Here is an 8266-nt window from a genome sequence, read left to right as displayed (position 1 = left end):
GAGGTGAGACGTCACAATTGGATCTGACCTTTGGAAACTTTTATCTGAATCCCCAGGTATTGTGGATTAGACTTTAACTTTATGGCATGACAACATGTTGCAAAGCATGGTTCTCGATTGGATCCTAGTTGGAAAAAAACAACAGTTGCAAGAGACTACAATTGGAGAAACGAATATAGACTAGATATTAGAAATACAAAAGAGAATTACCATTACTTTGGTTAGTGTGATTAATATTTAGAGGATGGAGGAAATTGTTCTTATTTTTAAAGATACATACAGAAATATCATATGGAATTTGAGGGGCAGCACAGATGACCATAGGGGAAGGAGAAAAAAAAGAAGGGAGAGGGGGCAGACCACAGGAGACTCTTGAGTGTGGAGAGCAGATTGGGAGTTGCTGAGGGGAGGGCGAGGTGGGCTGGACATGGCCGGGATGGGTGATGGGTGTTAGGGAGGGCGCTTGATGTGATGAGCACTGGGTGTCGTGTGTGTGTGGGAGCGGGGTGGGTGTGGGTGGGTGATGAGTTACTAGATTCTACTCCTCAAACCGGTATTGCACTATATGTTGACTAACTGAAATTTAAATAAAAACTTAAAACATTAAGAAAAAGAAATATTCGATTATTAAATCATATATAATTTACTTTCTAAAATTCAGCATAACAATTAGAAAAAGAAAATATGGCTAAGTTAAGAATTGTTAAAAACTGTAATACGTATATGATGTTCATTTTACTAGTATTCTGAATGTTTGACTTTATTTTTAACACATAGTAAAAATGGGAGCAACTGGTGGTGGTGGTGGTGGTGGGAAGAGGGTTAGGAAGAGTTTACTGCCCTTCCAGAAGTATACCTTTTAAAATCAAGTTTCCTGGGTACACACAAGTATCTCTTGTGAATACTGCTTGTGCAATATAACAAATACTAGAAAATGGAGCAAGCATTAACATAAGAGTCATATCTTGGCAGGGTTTACCTGGGGAGTAGAGGTGGGGTAAGTTAGCTGCTCAAAATTACACAAGTAATACATGAAAATACATATAACCCAAAATAAGAAAATTATTATTATCAGTTTTGCAGTTCCACAAGTAAATTTTCTTTCAAAATTAATGCATGCACACCTCAGACGTTTTTTAACAAATTTGAGACCTAAGGACACGAAAAGAAATTTCCGGTAGACTTTTTTTTTTTTTTTTTTTTTAAAGATTTTATTTATTTATTTGAGAGAGAGAATGAGAGAGAGAGAGAGAGAGCACATGAGAGGGAGGAGGGTCAGAGGGAGAAGCAGACTCCCCGCCGAGCAAGGAGCCCGATATGGGACTCGATCCCGGGACTCCAGGATCATGACCCGAGCCGAAGGCAGTTGCTTAACCAACTGAGCCACCCAGGCGCCCTCCGGTAGACTTTTTAAGAGTAGTTTTAAGCTTATAAAATAATTGAGCAGAAAGTAGAGTTCCTATGTATCCCCTCTCATCACTCCACACACTGTACCCTCTATTATTAACATCTTACATTAGTGTAGTACATTTTCTACAATTAATGAATGATACAGTATTACTACCTAAAGTCCACAGTTGACATCAGCAGTCACTTTTTGTGTTGTACAGTTCTATGGGTTTTGCCAAATAAATAATGTCATCCACTGTAATACCCACTATTACATTATCATAGCAGTCTCATAGCCCTAAAACATAAAGAACAGTTTTACTGCCCTAAGAATCTGTACTGTGTCTACTCAACTTCTTCCCTCTGGATTTCCCTTCCTGAACTCCTGGCATCCATTTTTTTTTTAATTTTTTTTTTATTCTTATGTTAATCCCCATACATTACATCATTAGTTTTAGATGTAGTGTTCCATGATTCATTGTTTGTGCATAACACCCAGTGCTCCATGCAGAATGTGCCCTCCTCAATACCCACCACCAGGCTAACACATCCTCCCACCCCCCTCCCCTCTAGAACCCTCAGTTTGTTTTTCAGAGTCCATCGTCCCTCATGGTTCGTCTACCCCTCTGATTTCCTCCGCTTCTTTCTTCCCCTCCTGCTACCTTCTTCTTCTTCTTTTTTTTTTTTTTCTTAACATATATTGCATTATTTGTTTCAGAGGTACAGATCTGAGATTCAACAGTCTTGCACAATTCACAGCGCTTACCAGAGCACATACCCTCCCCAGTGTCTATCACCCAGTCACCCCATCCCTCCCACCCCACCCCCCACTCCAGCAACCCTCAGTTTGTTTCCTGAGATTAAGAATTCCTCATATCAGTGAGATCATATGATACATGTCTTTCTTTGTTTGACTTATTTCGCTCAACATAATACCCTCCAGTTCCATCCACGTTGTTGCAAATGGCAAGATCTCATTCCTTTTGATGGCTGCCTAATATTCCATTGTATATATATACCACTTCTTCTTTATCCATTCATCTGTCGATGGACATCTTGGCTCTTTCCACAGTTTGGCTGTTGTGGACATTGCTGCTATAAACATCAGGGTGCACGTACCCTTTCAGATCCCTACTTTTGTATCTTTGGGGTAAATACCCAGTAGTGCAATTGCTGGATCATATGGTAGCTCTATTTTCAACTTTTTGAGGAACCTCCATACTGTTTTCCAGAGTGGTTGCACCAACTTGCATTCCCACCAACAGTGTAGGAGGGTTCCCCTTTCTCTGCATCCCCACCAACATCTGTCGTTTCCTGACTTGTTAATTTTAGCCATTCTGACTGGTGTGAGGTGGTATCTACTCCTAGCATCCATTTATCTTTTTATTGTCTCAATAGTTTTGCCTTTTCCAGAATGTCATATAGTTAAAATCATATAGTAAGTAGTCTTTTTAGACTGGCTTCTTTCAGTTAGAATATGCATTTAAGCTTTCTCCCTGTCTTTTTATGGCTTAATACCTCATTTCTTTTTTATTGCTGAATAAAATTCCATTATGTGGATGAACACAGTTTGTTTATACACTCTTCTATCGAAAAGCATCTTGGTTGCTTTCAGGTGTTTACAATCACAAAATAAAATGTGTGTGTGTGTGTGTGTGTGTGTAGGCTTTTGTATGTAACATAAGATTTGAAATCAATTGAGTAAATAGCAAGGAGAGCAATTGTTGGATTGTATAGTGGAAACCGTGTTTAAATTTATAAGAAACTGCCAAACTGTCTTCCAAAAGTGAATGTATCATTTTGCATTCTTATCAGCAATGACTGACAGGTTCCCTTGCTCCAAATCCTCACCAGCATTAGGTGTAGTTGGTGCATTGGATTTTGGCCATTCGCATAGGTGTGTAGTGGTATCTCATAATTTGCAATTCTGTAATAACATGTGATGCTGGGCTTCTTTTCATATGCCTATTTGTCATAAGTATATCTTATTTTGTGAGGTATCTGTTCAACTCTTTCATCCATTTTTTTATTGGGTTGTTCATTTTCTTATTGTTGAGTTTTAAGAGTTCTGGTTTATTTTAGATAAAACTCCTTTACTAGATATGATCTTTGCAATATTTTCTCTCAGTCTGTGGCTTATCTTTTCATTCTCCTGACATTCTTTCACATAGCAGAAGTTTTTAATTTTAATGATGCCAAACTGAACAATTTGTTCATTCATGGATTGTGCTTTGATGTTACCTAAAAATTCATAACCAAACTCAAAGTCACCTAGATCTTCTTTCATGTTATAATATAGAAGTTTTATATAAAGTTTTGCATTTTGTTTTTAGAATTATGATCCATTTTGAGTTGTTTGTGAGATGTGTTAGGTCTGTGTATGTGTGTGTATATATACACATACATAATGTATTTTGCATGTGGATGTCCAAATGTTCTATTGCCATTGTTGAAAAAACTATCTTTTCTTCATTGAATTATCTTTGCTCCATGGTCAAGAATCAGTTGCCAATATTTGTGTGAGTCTATTTCCGGGCTCTGTATGCTATTCCATTAATTTTTTGGTTGATTCTTTCTCCAACACCACACTGGTTTGATCACTGTAGCATTGTAGCAATTTTTGGCATTAGATAGTGTCAGTCTTCTGACTTAGTTCTTCAATATTGGGTTGACTATTCTGGACATTTTGCATTTCCATATAAATTTTAGAATCAATTTGATGGTATCTACAAAATAACTTTCTGTGATTTTGATTGAGACTGAGTGAATCTATTGATCAAATTAGTTGGAAATGACATCTTTTTTTTTTTTTTTTAAGATTTTATTTATTTATTTGCGAGAGAGAGAATGAGAGACAGAGAGCACGAGAGGGAGGAGGGTCAGAGGGAGAAGCAGACTCCCCGCCGAGCAGGGAGCCTGATGCGGGACTCGATCCCGGGACTCCAGGATCATGACCTGAGCTGAAGGCAGTCGCCCAACCGACTGAGCCACCCAGGTGCCCAGGAAATGACATCTTAACAATATTGAGAATTATATTCATTAATATGGAATGTCTCCATCTATTTAGTTCTTTGATTTATTTCATAGTTTCCTCATATAGATTTTGTACATATTTTGTTAAATTTATTCCTAAGTATTTTGTTGTAAACAGTATGTGTGTTTTTGTTTTTTGTTTTGGGGGGGGCGCTGTAAAAGGGCAGAGGGAGAGGGAAAGAGAGAATCTCAAGTGGAGCCCAACGTGGGGCTCAATCTCATGACCCTGAGCTGAAATCAAGAGTCAGACACTTAACTGACCGAGTTACCCAGGCACCCCTGTGTTTTTCATTTCAAATTCCAGTTGTGCATTGCTGGTTTAAGAAGATAATTGAGTTTTATGTAATAACAACTTCATCCTACAATCTTGCTATATTCACTTTTTAGTTCCAGATGTTTTTTATTGGACGCAGAAAATAATAACATCTGTGAACAAAGATACTTTATTTCTTCCTTCCCAATTATATGCTATTTATTTATTTATTTATTTATTCATTCATTCATTCATTCATTCATTCATTCATTCTGATGCATGAGCTGGGATTTCCAGTACTATGTTGAGTGGGAGTAATGAAAGGGGACATCTTTCTCGTGTTCTTTATCTTGGGAAAAATCATTTAGTTTCAGCATTAAGTGGGAAGTTAGCTGCCAGTTTTCTATAGATGTTCTTTATTAAGTTGAGAAGTTGCCTCTATACCTTATTTCCTGAGAGAGTTTTTTGTGTGTGAATCCATGTTGGGTTTTGTCAAATGCATTTTATGTTTCTATTGATATGATTGTATGCTTTTCTTCTTTTAGCCTGTTGATATCATTGATTTCATTAATTGATTTTCAATATTGAAATGGCCTTGCATACTAGGGATAAATCCCACTTGGTTATGGTACATAATTGCTTTTATACATTTTTGGACTCAATTTGCTAGTATTTTGTTAAGGGGTAATGCATTTACATTCACGTATTCTGTACTTTTTCTGAATTATAATGTCTGCCTGACTTGAGTTGGCTAATGTTGGCCTCAGAGAACAAGTTAGGAATTGTTTTCTCTTCTGTATTTTATGAATGAATTGTATAGAATTGGTATCATTTCCACCTTAATTTTTTTGTAGAATTCACCAGTGAAACCATATTGGCCTGGAGCATTTTTTGGAAAGATTATTAATTATTTATTAAATTTATGTAATAGATATTGGCCTATTAAGATTATATATTTATCTTTGTGTGTTTAATGAATGCATCTCTTAAGAAATTGGTTCATTTTATCTAGGTTATCAAATTTTTAGGCATAAAGTTGTATATCATACACAAAATCTATATGTTGGTGAGGTTTTTTTCAACATTAAATATTTCACATCACTTTATTCTTGCTTAAATGGTTTCTGAATAGAAGTCCAAAGTAATTCTTGTCCTGTTTCTCTATATCTAAGGTTTCACATCACTATCACTACCACTGACTTCTTTCAAGATATTTTCTTTGCCTCTGATTTTCTGAAGTTTGAATATGATATGCCTAGGTGTACATTCTCTGAATGTTTCATAATTGATGTTTTCTGAGCTTTTCAGATCTATAGTGTCTGTTATTTAGAGAATTCTGAGCCATTATTACTTCAAGTATTTGTGTTCTCTCTTGCTTCTACCTTTAATATCCTCATTATGGGGGCGCCTGGGTGGCTCAGTTGATAAGCGACTGCCTTCGGCTCAGGTCATGATCCTAGAGTCCCTGGATCGAGTCCCGCATCGGGCTCCCTGCTCGGCAGGGAGTCTGCTTCTCCCTCTGACCCTCCCCCCTCTCATGTGCTTGCTCTCTCTCATTCTCTCTCTCTCAAATAAATAAATAAAATCTTTAAAAAAAAAATCCTCATTATGTGTATGTTATACCTTTTGTAATTATTCCACAGTTCTTGTATATTTTATTCCATTGTTTTTATTCATTAATGTCTTTACATTTAACTTCTGGAAGTTTCTATTGGCCTATGATCAACTTCACTTATTTGTCTAGTCTATTGAGCTCATCAACACATTCTTCATTTCTGTTACAGTATTTTTGATTTCTAACATTTTCTCTTGATTCATTCTTAGAGTTTCCATGTCTCTGCTTACCTTACCCATCTGTTCTTGCATGTTATCCATTTCTTCCATTAAAGTCATTAGTATATTAACCAAACTCAAAGTCTGATAATTCCAAAATCTCTGTCAATTTTGAGTCTAGTTCAGATGGTTACTTTGTTCCTTCAGACTGTTTTTGCCTGTAATTTTTTAACAGTAAAAATATATGTAATTATTATTTTTATAGTAGGTGAAAGATGCTTAGGTGGATTGGTTTTTAGTGTAAGCTTTTATATTTATCTGGCTAAGAGTTAGCCTGTGTTTACTATTTGCTGTAGCTGTGATGTTAGAGGCTAAAATTTCCTCTACTGTCCTTGTTTTAGTCTTCCCTGTTGTCTTTGGTTATCCATACACACCATAAATATGGTCTGAGGCTTTCAATTCTTTCAGCTATAATCCCCTGCTATTATTCTGGAGCACTATTAATGTGGTGATAATGCATGGGAGGAGAGCAAGCCTTTTGCAGACCTATAATTAAGTTTTAGTCTTTTAGTGGGCCTGAATTATGTATTTTCCTTCTTTTGTCAAAATCTAAGGAGGGCTGGACTTTGGTGTTTCCTTCCTGAGACTGGTTGGGTTTTGGTAAAATCCTCTTATGTTAGGCTATGGTAAAATAATTTCCTTGAGGGCAGGCCTTGTTAAGGGGAAGAAAGCTCTTGTTAAGGGGAAGAAACCTAATTTTTTGAAAATAGTTTTCTTCTTTGCTTGTGGGAAGCACTACAGGATTTTTCTCTGATACTCATAGTAAAAAACTGGTGGGGTTATTTCAAGAAGAACTATGGAAAGTGTAGGGACTTCCTCAAGAGTGTGCTCCTTCCACGTTTTAAGATCAAAACCTAGTCCACACAGAGACTCCAGAAATTCATCGATTATACTTTAAATATACTAACTTAAGCTATGGGCTTCTGTTCCTGGTTAAGTTGTAATTCTCTATAACTGCCCGTTTCTTCAGTTTCCAGGACAATAGTTTGTCTTATGATCTCAAATCTCTGATGAATAAGAAGAGTTGTTGGATTTCAGTTTGTTCAGCTTTATTCTTATTGTGAAGTTGCAAGTGATGACTGCCAAGCTCTTTACATGTCAGAAATCAGTTTATTTTTATTTATTGTGTTTTGAATTGCTGTTAAGTTATATGAACATATCATTTAAAGTTTAGTTAATCAGACTTTACAAATGATGCTCTGTGCTTACTTTACAAGTGTTAATGTAATTCTCAGGGTATCTTTTCTTAGCTTCCCATGTTTTTAAAAAATAGTACAAAGTGTTTTATCATTTCTGATATTTTGGTGTAGATAGCTCTGTGGTTGTTAGGAGGGGGGAAATGATTAAATACTTCATCTTGTTTTATGCTAATGATAATGTCTTAGAATTAAGAATGATACCCTAGAACCAGCAAACAGAAAAATACCCATGCAACAAAATGACAAAAGCAAAAATAAGGGATTCGTCTTCAAATATAAGCTAAAACATGAATTGAGGCTGAAAGATTGGCTACTTGGTCTTCTTTAAGTAAATTTTAAAAGTTTTTTAACAGGTAACCAGAAGAGACTAAAATGCCAAGAAATGGCACCTACTTGTCTCAGAATTACATCTTGTATACTTTTTCTATATGATTAATTTGTAATTGGAAAAAAAAGCTTCTTCATATTTTTTTGTTTAAACATTTAATAATGTTTGGATATATACACTCATGAAATAGAAAGGTCTGAATACAAGCTGTGTCACAATTTACATCATCAA

General features: G+C 35.9%; 1 protein-coding gene across 1 annotated transcript in view; it reads left to right on the top strand.

The window, feature by feature from the left end:
• The first annotated feature begins 10 nt into the window (after window positions 1-10).
• The window catches only part of LOC118023350 (protein FAM240B-like), an 84826-nt gene continuing 76570 nt past the window's right edge, over window positions 11-8266 (top strand). The window contains exon 1 of the mRNA XM_035024480.1: window positions 11-56. The gene's annotated coding sequence lies outside the window, so the exon portion shown is untranslated. The remainder of the gene's footprint in view (window positions 57-8266) is intronic.

Source organism: Mirounga leonina, unplaced genomic scaffold (assembly GCF_011800145.1).
Source record: "Mirounga leonina isolate KUSES-001 unplaced genomic scaffold, KU_Mleo_1.0 Mir_179, whole genome shotgun sequence".
Classification (NCBI taxonomy): Eukaryota; Metazoa; Chordata; class Mammalia; order Carnivora; family Phocidae; genus Mirounga; species Mirounga leonina.
This window is presented reverse-complemented; position numbering and strand designations above follow the sequence as displayed.